General features: G+C 47.5%; 1 long non-coding RNA gene across 1 annotated transcript; it reads right to left on the bottom strand.

Moving 5' to 3' along the window:
* Positions 1–7,312: 7,312 nt before the first annotated feature.
* Positions 7,313–10,008, bottom strand: LOC143024310 (uncharacterized). Its single transcript, XR_012966276.1, has 3 exons — positions 9,728–10,008; positions 9,285–9,558; positions 7,313–7,433 (listed from the first exon to the last, which is right to left on the bottom strand). It is a non-coding gene; the product is annotated as an uncharacterized LOC143024310 (long non-coding RNA).
* Between the last annotated feature and the right edge of the window lie 3,942 nt (positions 10,009–13,950).

The following is a 13,950-nucleotide window of genomic DNA, read 5'->3' as shown; positions in this document are numbered from 1 at the left end:
CAGACCACATATTGCCCTGACTAAATGAAAATGGGTGATTTTGGAAATGCATTTTTATGTATGTGTAAAAATGATGCATGTAATTATTTTTCTTTTATGAAATTGTGTTTCTATGTGAAAAAGATATTCTGTGTATGAAATGATGTAGTGGCCCTTACATAGAGGCACTAGAGAACATGGGAGGCGCTTCGGAGCACTCTCGTGCTCTTTAGTTTTGATGAGCCGACTGCACTATTCTATACATATAATTATTTTTTCACATATAAACACAATTTCATAAAAGAAAGATAACTTCAGGCATAGTTTTTACATATTATACATAAAAATGCATTTCCAAAATCACTTTGTCACTTGACAGCAGGAAGAGTGCCACTCGCCCCTTTTACCCCCTGCAATCTCCCACCCCTAACCTCTTATTCGCGGCGTTCGTGGCGCATGACAAAAGTGAGTCTCGTCATAATATTTTTTTTACATTTATTGATTCACAAGAAGTACATCTTGTTTGGGTCTCTACCCATATTCCTAGAAGGCATACAAGTATGCCTTTTACAATAAAATTTACATGTACATGTGTTTAATTATGTCAATATTTGTAGCGCTGCACGGTCCTGGTCGGTCTCCACGATCTAGCCGACGTGGTTAGTGTCCTATGTGTCCGTCGCGTCCCATCCGGTCCAGCCGACGTGGTTTAGTTCCTGCACCCGTCGCGTCCCATCCGGTCCAGTCCAAGGCATCATGCGCAGTTACCTAAGTGAGAAAGGAGAAGATATTAATCCTTTGGCTTGAATTTTTGTGGTGAGCTATAAGTCAATATTTCAAGTGAGTGCAGTTAAGAACCCATCTGTATCCTCTGGGGCTGGCACTTGAAGGAGACTTCCCAGCCGACGTGGTTGGTATCTTTTGCACTCGTCGCGTCTCATCCGGTCGGTTCAGGGCATCCTGCGCAGTTACCTAGGTGAAAAAAAAAAAAAACATTAGTCCTTGGCTTAAGTTGAAATGTGTCATAAGTCAAAAATCAGCAAGAGAGTACAGTCGAACAGAACCCATCCGTATCATCTGGGGGGCGGCACTTGAAGGAGGCGTCCCAGCTGATACGAGTTAAGTGACATCGTCAGTCGACGGATGAGTCCCCCGGCCGAGGTCCTGGGGCCCGCACGCAGAAATCTGGTCGCTGGGCAAAGGGCCACATAATGATCTAGCCCGTTTGCGCCGGCCTCTCCACAGTGGATGCAGGCCTCCGGCTGTCCCGTCACCTCCGAGAAACATCGATACCCGAGACGGAGTCGATGAAGGGTGACTTTCTCTATCCTGGAGAGACGGACTCCAGGGGTCAGTCGCTCATACGCTGTGGCAACTTGATACCAGCGTGCTGACGGCCTCTGGGCTGTCAGGTTCCTATGGCTTTGCAGCTCCCTCTTGGCCATCGTTCTCGTTGCAATGGCCAAGATCTCAGTTCGGCTCGGGAGGACACCGATTCCGCCTTCCATGTCCCCTGTGGCCGCTCTTCTGGCCACTCTGTCTGCCGATGTGTCCAGGCACACAGTTGAGGACGACTGATCTCCCTTGCTGACGGAGGGCCTTGAGCTGAAATAACAGCGAGGTCATTAGGTTTTTATGGTCATTATGATAAATTTTAGATATTAATTGCAACAGAGCTAAACTATCTGTGTAAACCACAACATTACTCTGGTGGGAGTTGAGAGCATGGGTCAATCCTAGATTCACTACAACACCCTCTGCAGCGAATGCCCAACACCCTTACTCCCTGTTGCTCGTCCTTCGTGACAAACGCTGCACCTGCCACGTTGTGTACGGGATCCACGGAGCCGTCTGTGAAATAGACGACGCAGTTTTCCTGGGCGACAGATCTCATTGTGGCCTCCGCATCCGCCCGCAGGCGCGGCAGCGGCGTACCGCGTCGTGACGCCATCACACTGATTTTGGCCAGTGGATTCTCCCAGGGGGAAGACTGCACATAACCTTCCACCGGCACATCCCTCCTCTTCTGAAGGATAAGGTCATGCAGGTGAAGGTCCCTTATGCGGTGTGCAACCCTCGCTGACCACCTCTTCTGCGGGAAGAGATCCGGATCTTGCTGGAGGGCGCTGATTAGCCTTCGCCGCAGGAACGAGTCATGTTCTCTCTGAATGACTCTTATGGCGAAGGCTACCACCAATCCTGAGATCCTCGCACTGATAGGCACCAGTCCCGCCTCTTGCTGCATATTGGCGACCAGAGTCCAGCGCGGCGCGCCCAATATTACGCGCAGCGCCTGGTTCTGTACTGTCTCCAAGCCAGCCAACCGTGTTGCGGATAGACCAGCCAGAGCACTGCTGGCATAGTCTATCACCGGTCGAATTGCGCTGACGTAGAATGTCCGGAGGACAGCGCAGTTGGCACCTGCCTCTCTGGTCGCCAAGGACTTCAAAACGTTAATCCGGCTGAGGACCCTTCCCCGGATGTAGGCCACTTCAGTCCGGAAGGACAGCCTGGAGTCGAGCCAGACACCAAGGTACATGTGCGTGCTGACCCACTCTACCTCATGTCCCTGCAGCAGAAGCCTGTCCCTCGGTGTCACGCTAGTGCCAAAACACATGGCTTTGGTCTTTGGTGGCGAGATCTTGAGGCCAAGCTCTTCGCATTTGGAGGAAATGCGGTCGAGGCACATTTGCGTCCTTCTGGCCTTGGTCCTTCTGCCTACTACCACCAGCGCGACATCGTCTGCGTATGATAGGAGGCGGCATCCTGTGGGTAGAGGGATGGCTATTAATTCAGTCATCAGCACGTTAAACAGGGTGGGACTGAGAACCCCACCCTGGGGTGTACCATTTTCCAGGGGGTGATAGCAGGACTCCACTCCCTGTAGACGGACTCTGGCAGTTCTATTGGAGAGGTAGTCCGCTATCCACTGTAACAGTTTCCCCTGTACTCCTCTGGCAGCCAGACTGTCCAGAATTGCAGCGGGACTGGCAAGCTCGAATGCCTTCTCTAGGTCAAAGAAGACGACCATGGCGTGACGTTGCTCCATATGGCTCAGAAGCGTTGCAATGCACTGAGCCGTGCCCACCCCTTTGGTGAAGCCATAGAGGTTCTCTTGTGGTGGTCCCAGTTTCCACAAAAGTCTTTGGAGAACCATCTTTTCCATGGTCTTCCCCAGGCAGCTCGTCAGGGAGATAGGACGATACTTTCCGGGCTCCCTGGGCTTGGGGATAGGCACGATGTCGGCCCTCTTCCAGTTGGACGGAAGTCTTCCACAGGACCAACTGCTGTTTACCACCTGGAGGAGTGCTTCTTCTCCAGCATCCCCCAGGTGTGCAACCATGGAGTACGTCACTAGGTCGCTCCCCGGAGCAGTGTCGGAGGATCTCTTACGTGAGGCTTGCAGCTCATGGATGGTGAATGGCGTGTCCGTGTCACCCGGAGACCCCATGGCAGCTTGTATCCTGGCCTCTCTTGGTTCACGGAGCATGGCCTGCCTCTGCTGCAGCTCGGCGGGTAGCGTGGCTGTGTGCGTGCGTCTGGCAAATTCTTGCGCCAGATTTTCTGCCTCGCACTGTGGTGCACGGGGAGCGCGCCGTGGTGGGGTACGGCTGGTCGCTATGTGGAGTTTCCCCCAAAGTTCCTTTAGCGTGGTGGACTCACTAAAGCTTTGGCACCATTCTAGCCACTTCTCGCTACGCACACGTCGAGCTGTCTCCTTGGCCTCTTCGACGGCACTCCGGAGGTTGGCCAGGTTAGCAGGGTTGTGGTGTCTACGCAGGATCTTTCGTAGACGGTTGACCCTGTGGTTGGCATCCTTGATCTCTTGGTTGTAGTACCAACCATCACGATGTCTCCTCCTGTTGAGGCCTTTCTTAGGTATTGCCTCCTCTGCCGCTGCATGAATAGCAGAGACCAGTGAGGCCTCCGCATCATCCAACTCACCCATGGCCAGAGCGTCGGTGACGACCTCGCGAGCCACTCTGTCCTTGAACAACGTCCAATTGGCCTTGCGCGGGTTCCACCTTCCTATTCTCTGGACCACTGGGGGTGGCGGGGCTACGGTGAGCGACATGTCTATTCCAAAATGATCACTCGTAGCCGTGTCGTTGATGCTCCACGACATCCGATGCAGCAATGAGGAGACAAATGAGAGATCGAGCCTGCCATGTCGTACATGCGTCGGCGACCCGTCGTTCAGTAGGACCACACCCGGGCTGGTGTTCAGGATTTCATCAATGTGTCGCCCGGACGAGTTTGTAGGCGACACAGAGTGAAGAATGGGGTGGTGCGCATTAAAGTCACCTGCGATGATGTACTGCTCGTCCTCCGCGACGGTGCATACTTCCCCCAGGTCCAAGTGTCCACGCACAGGGGCCTTGTAAATGTTATACACATGGACCGTTTCATGGGGGAAGTGCAGTCGAACTGCGAGCACCTCCACATCTTCCCCACACTCTATTGGTGGGTCTACTCTTGAACATGGGATGGACGCATGGACAAGGGTCATACAACCTCTGCTTGTGTCCGTTTGGGGCGACACGAACACGTGGTATCCAGAGATCCTGATCTCTTCCTCTCCCACCAGGGTCTCTTGCAAGAGGATGACCTGTTTTTCCTCCTGCCGTATGATGGCTTGCAGAAGTGACTGTTTCGCTCTGAATCCAAGGATATTCCATTGGAGGAAGCGAACAGTCTGGGTGGTCGAGCGCACTGTGGACACTCTATCCATGGTGCTCGTTGTCTTCCGATGACTCCGACGACGATGACGGGCTTGACGGCGAAGAAGAAGAGCCCTCGCTGCTAACATCAGTGTCCGTATCCACCCCTTCGTTTCCCCTAGGTACGTCAGGGAATCCAGCCACAAACGCTGCGCCACCTGCCTTAGAGAGGGTAACCTCTCGCCTCGTCTGGTACCGCTGGACTCGAACTGGGCCCTCAGGCAGTGTAGCCTTGACCGCGGTTCCTGCGGTACTCTTGGCACCTGCTTTGCCTTTTCGGGCCGGCTCGTCAGACGTTGGCGGCTCTGCGCGTACTGGGGAGGGCGCTGGATCCTCCTCGGGTGTCCGGACACTGGTCGAGGGCACTGCGGGAGGCCGCGCAGGAGATGGGATCATTGGAGAGCTTTCGGTCACCTGGGTGGTACCTGGTGCAGCGGATGGAGACATGGAGGGCTTGGTGGCAGGTGAGCACTTTTTGATGGAGACCATCGCCTGCGCTATGTCCTTGAGGAAGCTCGTAGCTTCCCTGACCTGGTCTTCCGAGCTCCCCAGGTGGCGGGCCAGCGCAGCCGCGGCGACCATGACGAACTGCATCAGTTCGTCATCCTGGAAGGTGAGTAGCCGCGGAAGGGCTTGCGCCGGCTGCTGCTCCCTTTGGACAGGAGGTTCTGCCGGGGGGCTGCGGTTCTTGGTTCCGTTATGGAACTGGGGCCGCTGAGGGAGCCCAGGGAACTCTGCCTCCGTTAGCGCAGGCGACGGTGTTGGAGGCTGCTGACGTGGCTCCCTCGGTTGCCGAGGGTGTTTCCACACCGAGGGACGGGGCGGGGCCGGAATGTAGTCCTCTCTGGCCTTGTACACCTCCCTCGTAGCCTTGGCCTCGTCTCTGCGGACGCCGCAGGCAAGGCTTCAAGCGTGGTGTGTTTTGTCGCAGTTGGGGCACTTGGCCGTCGTCTCCTCATTTTTCTTGTGCTTTGCAATGCACGTGTCGGTGGTATGTGGGCCACTACAGATGCCGCACTTAAACGAGCGTCTGCAGTGCCTTTGGTGGTGCCCGTACTGCTGGCAGCGAAAGCACCTCATGGGGTCCGGCACAAAGGTGCGTAGTGGGAACGTGCCCCACATGCCCAGGTCCAGTTCCAGTTCCCTCAGTGCGGGCCCCCGGAGGGTAACCACGACCTGCCTGGTGTTCTCCTTCCTCCAGGTGCATCTTTCTGCACTGATCACCTGTGGATGCTCTTCGATGGCGTCCAGGGTATTAACCGTTGACCAGCCCTGTAGCACCATCTTCGTTCCCTTCTCTGCTCCTTCCACCCTCTGGAGGTTTACCCTCCTACCACTGACCTCCGTTAGGTTGGCAAGGGCAGAAGTGGCGGCCTCATCCTTAGGAGAGATGAGAATCTCTCCGGTTGGCAGGTACTGAAAAGTAATGTTCCAATTGCTATGCTGTTTCTCGATTTCTCGAAACCTTCTGGAGACTTTGGGATCTTGTATCCTGTGGTGACCAAAGGGGGCGATGCCCTCTTGGCCCTTTCCGCTTGCTCCCGATTCTCCTGCAAATCTCCAGAGCGCATAGCGCGCTCTTTCTTCTTACTCCTCTTTTGGCCAGCAGTCACCCAGACTCCTTCACCGTAATCGCCCTTAAAAGAAACGCGCGGGGATTCATCCATTCTTGCTGTTAATGGTAGCAGGAAACTTGCGATCGAGAGAGGATGTGAAGGCTGCAAAGAGGAAGGGTAGTGATAGGCGAGGCGGAGGAGGGAGAGGTGGGGAGAGAAAGAGGAGGGAGTGATAAGGGAGGAGGGATAGTGGAGAAGTGAGAAAGGAAGAAGTAAGGGCGAGCGTGAGGGAGAGGGTGGTAAAGGGGGGGGAAGTATAGTGATAGGTGTAGTGTAAGGAGGAAGGGAGTTGGAGGGTGAGTGGCGAAGGGCAAGGATGGAGGAGCAACTAGGTACAGGGGAGGAGAGTGAGAATGTGGGTTAGGAGAGGACGGGTGGAGGAGGAGGGAGATGGTGAGGAAGTAGGAGAAGAAAGGGTATGGGCAGGAGGGGTTATGGAGGAGGAGGAAGTTGTGAGCGGGAGAAGTAGGAGATGGAGGAGCGAAGTGGAGATAGGCGGAGGAGGGAGAAGAGTAGAGGGTGGAGGACGAGGGAAAATCGTCATAATATGGCAACTCACAGGGATTTATTAGGGTGATATTACCACGTGGCACTCCGATAAATATAGTGCCAACTTAGCACTCCATTGTACCGTCCCAATAGTGATTTTGGCTTTATCATTGTTTTAATATCATACAGCCTGTTATTCAATAAAACCATTGCTTGTATACTGTAGTCCGACCGGGCACGACGCGGGGAGTGCCATATCTCTACCATAGCTATTTCTCACCCCAACCCATCTTACATCCTGTTATTCCCACATCACAAGAGAGCGGTCTGGACATGATACAGTGATGTTAGCACGTTGGCACTCTTCCATGGTACCGTCCCAATGGATACACGATAGGAAAAATAAAAATGAAACATATAAACTTGTTTTATTTACATATATTTATGAAAATATAAGCTCACAGAGCCATGGTGATAGATCAATTACAAAAATAAAAGAAGACAACTTTAAACTATAAAAATACTTTGACCAGAAATATATAAGTCGTCTCTCCTACACTAGCCTACATAAAATCTACTGACGCCTCGGTGTGCCTTCCAAAGCCGGACTTTACAAAAACCATGGTACCTGGAATAAATGAAAAAGTGCGATTTTGAAAACGTGTTTTTACGTACAATTTGTAAAAGTAATGCCTATGATTACTTCTTTTTTTTTTATAAAAGACTTTGTTTCTGCGTGTGAAAGATTATATGCGTATAATACAAAAGAGTGAAATATAATAATATATGACCCCTTGTTTTATTTCAGGGAGCTCCCAACAAAGAGATGACCATACTATACGATGCCTTGGTCTACCATAGTAACTTGTACCCCTGTACCAAGGTCAATACAAATAGGTCTGCCAATGTGAAATCGGGTGAGGTGTCTGTGACTTCACCTGAGACCTCTTGAGCAGTAGGGCTCAACTAGGCCCATCCATACCTCATTCTCCGTTACTAAGTTTTTCTTCCCTACTTGTTCAGTTTTAAGTGACTATTTCCAGTTACAATATAAATTAATTAATTTCTAAGTACTGTCGATGTTATATGGAAAGTTCAATTTAGAATAAAACTACATATATGAATGAAACTTTATTGAGACAACTTCTTTGGTAACAAATGTTAAGGCATATGCCGTAAAGTATGTTTTTAATTTCTATCTTGTAAATATACATAGCAATAAATCACATTACAAACTCTTTAAATGAGGACCTGCACCCAGTGAAATCATGAAAATGATACATGTTTTGAACAAAGGAAAGGGAATTCACATGTTGAAGATTCTCATAGCTGTATTATAATTTCTTAGTTTTGCGAGCCTCACTTCTGCATTCTCTCTGTTTTTTCTTTTCCAAAACTAGAAGGATATTGAGATACCTCATTCTAAAGTACAAAGAAATTTTAGCAAAAAATGCTACGACATCTTTAGGTAAGTCAACATTTGCACTTTCAAGATCAGAAGTGAGAGTTAAACAATTGGTTCCTTCTGTAAGGTCTTCAGAATGTAGAGCCTTGAACACCTCTCTCATGATTGTCAACTGGGAAAATAAACGATCAGAAGGAATATACAGATTATCTCTACCATATCTATCCATATCTTGTGTGAGGATGGCTGATCACATACATTTTCCCGTGGCCGAGGGTACTTTGAAGCAAATTTCTTTACTATATAACCTCCTATGTATCGCAATGACTCTTCTTCAATTACTGTTGCAACAGATTTTACTCCATTTTCAGATATTTCCACCTCACTCATGTTTCCATCTATGTCAGCATCCATGCTTTTAAAAACGAGACTAGTTAAGCATATTTCCAATGCAAGTTTTCTCTTATTAGATGTTTCATTTATATCTTGATTTATCCCCTGAGACGTATGACTTGAAAGGCAGTCATAATCGTCATCCTTACTCCTGGAATTTGTTTTGTCACTAACTAATGCGACTTCTTTCCCAAGCAACACCTTTCTCAGCCTGAATTTAAAATCTACAGCATTTGGGTGCTCGAATAGACCACTCATTTGTCTAATGCACCCGAAAAAATGCTCAATACAATCCTGGTTAAGCCTTTGTGTGATTATGTATTTAACATCGTATAATCTTCAACATCTGAATTCACTTTCCTTAGTTCAAAACATATCATTTTCATGATTTCACTGGGTGCAGGTTCTCATTTAAAGAGTTTGTAATGTGATTTATTGCTATGTATATTTACAAGATAGAAATTAAAAACATACTTTACGGCATATGGCTTAATATTTGTTACCAAAGAAGTTGTCTCAATAAAGTTTCATTCATATATATAGTTTTATTTTAAATTGAATTTTCCATATATACTGCTCAAGAGGGGCTCAGGTGAGGTCACAGACACCTCACCCGATTTCACATTGGCAGACCTATATGTATTGACCTTGCCCTGTACTTTATGAATATATTGTACTTACCTATTCGTGGCAAATGACGTGGGAGTGATCTGGGCATATGTGCTTGTCGCAGTGTTGTCCACCGCCCTCTCCTCAGTTATCTATGAAAATTTATAAGGCTCACAGAGCCCTTGTGATAGATCAATTACAAAATTAAAAGAAGACAATTTCAAACTATAAAAAACTTTGACCAGAAATAAAAGTTGGGGTCTATGTATACTGTATATATTACACTAAATAAAATCTACTGACTCCACGGTGTGCCTCCCAAAGCCGGAATCCAAAATCATGGTGCCTGGAATAAATGAAAAAGTGTGAAAGATTAGTTATATGCGTATAATTAAAAAAAAAGAAGAAATATAATGATATATGACCTCAACCCCAACCAAGGAATGACCATACTATACGATGCCTTGGTCTACCATAGTAACTTCCCCTGTACTTTGTGCATATATTGTACTTACCAGTTATTCCTGACATTCGTGGCAGATGATGTTGGAGTGATCTGGACATACGTGCTTGTCGCAGTTGATGCAAACTAACCTGGTTTGTCTGGCTTTTTTCCAAGGACAAAACTCGCAACGTCTCTTCGCGCGTGTAAGTCCAGTGTTGGCCACCGACCTCTCCTCAGTTATTCCGAAGCCCTCCTTGATTGCAGATTTCACAGAGTTTTTCATCCCCCTCCGGGAAATCCTCACCTGGGCCCATGGTTTCACTAGTTCGCTGGCCAGCGTATGCATGAATGTGCGTCGTACTTTGACGCCCTGTATTTTTGATAAAATAAAGGCGTTTACAACTGTCAGGTTTATAACATTATAGAAAAGACAAAGGCTCCACCTTTGTTTTCCTATTGCATGTGTATCTGTTTCACATATTGTCCATCACATCTACTCCTCCCTTAATTTTATTATAATAATGGATAACTGCCGGCTTACTCCTTTCCCCTATCTCGGAAGCATTGTGCTTTGATGATAATAAGAGCACTATCTTTGACCTTCTGGGCTTGTATGACACCATTGTCATGTTTTGTCCAAACAAGAAAATGGTGGTGTTGATGGGCCTATCTAACTTTATGTCGAGCATGGCCTTAGGTACATATCCCTTGCGACGAAGCGTCCCGACTAACGTCGTCCTTCGTCTATACAGCACTTCTGCAAGGGACTTGGATGTGAACCAGTTGTCAGCTGTTACGTTGCGATTGCTGTCAAGATAGGGCTCACACACCTTCATTGTGTAATATTGCCCTATCTTTTCAGGGGGTATACGCTCCTGCCGGTGTCTCCCCAAGTCCACCATTCCATTTAGCATATAGCTGTTGGAGCTGTCACATGCCATTATTTTTTATAGGCCATATTTTTGGGGTTTCTTACTCATGTAAAAACGGAATTTACACCGTCCTCGAAACGCCATCTGCTCGTCTATAGTTATGTCTTCTCCAGGGACATAACTTTCCTTACAGTTATTTATAAACTCCTCCCACATATATCTGAAAGGAGCCATTTTATCTAGCCTGCTTCGCTCTTCTCGTGTGCTGAAATTGTCAAATCGCAAGGCCCGTAACAGGAAACAAAATCTGCCCTCACTTAGCCCAGACCGGCACAAAACTGACCCATGCAATGTGTGAAACAGTTCATTCGCTGTCCGTTTACTATCTTATTTGCAGCCAGTTTCTACAAGGATACCAATCAGTGCCCAAATCTCTTCAGGACAAGTGTGGCCACATTGTGCCTTTTACTGATATTTAAATTTGGAAGCCAATACATCAATTTTCTGATTTGTGAAATTGACAACATTTTGTACCATGTCATCAGAGATAAAGAGGGAAAAAAATCCCTTGCAGAGACCGCTGCACTTGACTTCGCTGTGAGGCCTTGGGTATAAGGAACTTCCGGTCGAGTCGATGTTATTGTTCGCCGGATAGGTGTCCTCGACCACACAGTCTTATCTGATGCCCGACACTGGCCAGCAGATAAATTGAAAATATGCCGACTAGCATCATCAGTAGGGGTGACCGGACGCGAAGGCACTGGTGGTGGAGTGTGAGAGGGAGAGGGGGAGGCAGGGTGTGTAGGCCTATGCACTGATGGTGGTGGAGTGTGAGAGGGAGAGAGGGAGGCAGGGTGTGTAGGCCTATGCACTGATGGTGATAGACCGTGAGGGACAGAGGGGGTAACCGGAGTGCAGGCACTGGAGAGAGAGAGGTTGTGACCGGATGTGTAGGGCTTGGTGATAAGGATGACGCAGCTGCCTTGGGACCAAGCAAAGTACTCGATCGAGTTCGGGATTCAAACACACAATCCGGATCATAGTCTGAATCTGAAACGTCACTCGATTCCTCCGTAATAACAGTACGATGTTGACGGAATATCTTGCAAACTCTGCTCATTACGTGGTGTAATGACAGCCCCAAGATCCCCATGAGGACCTTCTGAGCATTCAATAAGTGTCTCTGGTGAAATAGGAGACCCCAAAACTATAGGTGGTGATGCAGGTATAATGCTCCCTTGGCACTCGCTCCTTGAACCCTCATCCACACTCGCGATGGTTTGATCTAACGTCTCCACCGTATCATCACAACCACGTTGAAACTCATCACAGTTTACGAGCTGTGCTAACTCATCTTTGGTATAGTATATAGTACGTTTCATTTTTAGTCACCACAACCTAAAATGAAATTGAAAAAAAAAAATACATAATGACACTTCCTTCTCTATCATACGAGTCGTGTATACAATGTGTTCATTTATACCTAAACAACACACAATTTTTTTTCTAAACTACCACGTGCACAAATATAATGACCTCACTTTCCCTATCTAATCATTACGATCGTAACATAAGAGCAAGAGGTGTGCCAAATGGACACAAAACCTTACCGGGGCTGTATGAGTATGCAGATGGGGTAAACACATCTTTCACAAAAGGAAGCAGGACCAGTACTGATAACACAAGCAATGAAAGTTACCATTTAGGCAATTCTATGGACACCACAGCCCGCGAAAATTTTATCTCAATTGTACAGACCACATATTGCCTGACTAAATGAAAATGGGTGATTTTGGAAATGCATTTTTATATATAATATGTAAAAATGATGCATGTAATTATCTTTTTTTTTATGAAATTGTGTTTCTATGTGAAAAAAGATATTGTGTGTATGAAGTGATGTAGTGGCCCTTACATGGGGGTGACCGGACGCGGAAGTGGAGTGTAAGAGGGAGAGGGGGAGGCAGGGTGCATAGGCCTCTATGCACTGATGGTAGACTGTGAGGGAGAGGGGGGTAACTGGATGTGGAGTGTGAGAGGGAGAGGGGAAGGCAGGGTGTAATAACAGCACTCAGATCCCCATGAGGACCTTCTGAGCATTCAATAAACTATAGATAGGTGGTGATGCGGCACTGTGCCTTGGCACTCTCTCCTAGGACCCTCATCCACAGTCGCGATGGTTAGATTACTTTGATCTAACGTCTCCATCGTATCATCACAACCACGTTGAAACTCATCAGTTTACAAGCTGTGCTAACTCATCTTCGGTGTAGCATTGAACCCCCGTACAGACCTTATGAGTAACTATGGGCTCGAAGCTGTGTGGATAGAAATATTGTTACCTAAATCGCATCCTATCTTATGCGGGGTCTGTTACAGGCCACCGAAACAGATGTCCTTCTATAGCGCATTAGAATCTACCTGTTTCAATCGGGTCAATATGCATGATCAAGAAATTATTATCCTAGGTGATTTTAATACGAATGTGACAAGTACAAATAACAACCTTATTAAGGCAATGAGAGACTTGCTAATATCCCATGGCCTGACACAACTGATTGACAAGCCTACTAGAATAACGGGCACATCCAGGTCCATTATAGATCTTATCCTGGTCTCCGATTGTAATAAGATAACGCAGTCCGGTGCTTGTGACTATGGTCTAAGTGACCACAAGCTCATGTATTGTACTAGGAAAGCTAGGGAGACGATTTTTAACAAGCACAACACAGTGAAGCTTCGTTCCATGAAGCATTACTCACGGGAACATTTTGTAGATGAACTGGGTAGGACAGACTGGTCGCCAGTTCTAAATTGTACCGATGTTCATAAGGCTTGGTCTAATTTTAAGTACACATTTCTTACTATTATAGACAGAGTAGCGCCTCTCAAAGAGATACGAATAAAACAGAGGACGGAGCCATGGATGACTAACGAAGTACTGGGTTTAATTAGAGATAGAGACAGATTCATTGCCAGATTTAGGAAAAGTGGAAATCAGGAGGACTATAATGGCTTTCTGTACAATAGGAATCAGGTGAAATATTGGAAGGAAAAAGCCAAAGCTGATTATTGTACTAAGATGGTGCACCAGAACAAACACGATCCAAGGAAGCTTTGGCAAACACTGAAGACCCTAGAAGTTCACACAAAGCCTAGTAACAAAGTAGACAGGATAGGACTCATGATAAACGGCGAGCTTAACTCTGATAGGAACACCATAGCCAACCACTTCAACACCTTTTTCACAACCATAGCCACAAAACTAGTTAAATCCCTCCCAACGGGTTCTGGGAAGTTTGGGCTAGGGTACGTTCAGGAGCACTATAGAGACAAGTCCACAAAGTGTTTCAAACTACACAAGACCACCCAAAAAGAAGTGTTTAAATTACTGGCTAGCATAAGTGCCAATAAGGCTACA

The sequence above is a fragment of the Oratosquilla oratoria genome, chromosome 4 (assembly GCF_046742065.1).
Source record: "Oratosquilla oratoria isolate Oo_2021 chromosome 4, ASM4674206v1, whole genome shotgun sequence".
In the NCBI taxonomy this organism is placed as follows: domain Eukaryota; kingdom Metazoa; phylum Arthropoda; class Malacostraca; order Stomatopoda; family Squillidae; genus Oratosquilla; species Oratosquilla oratoria.
This window is presented reverse-complemented; position numbering and strand designations above follow the sequence as displayed.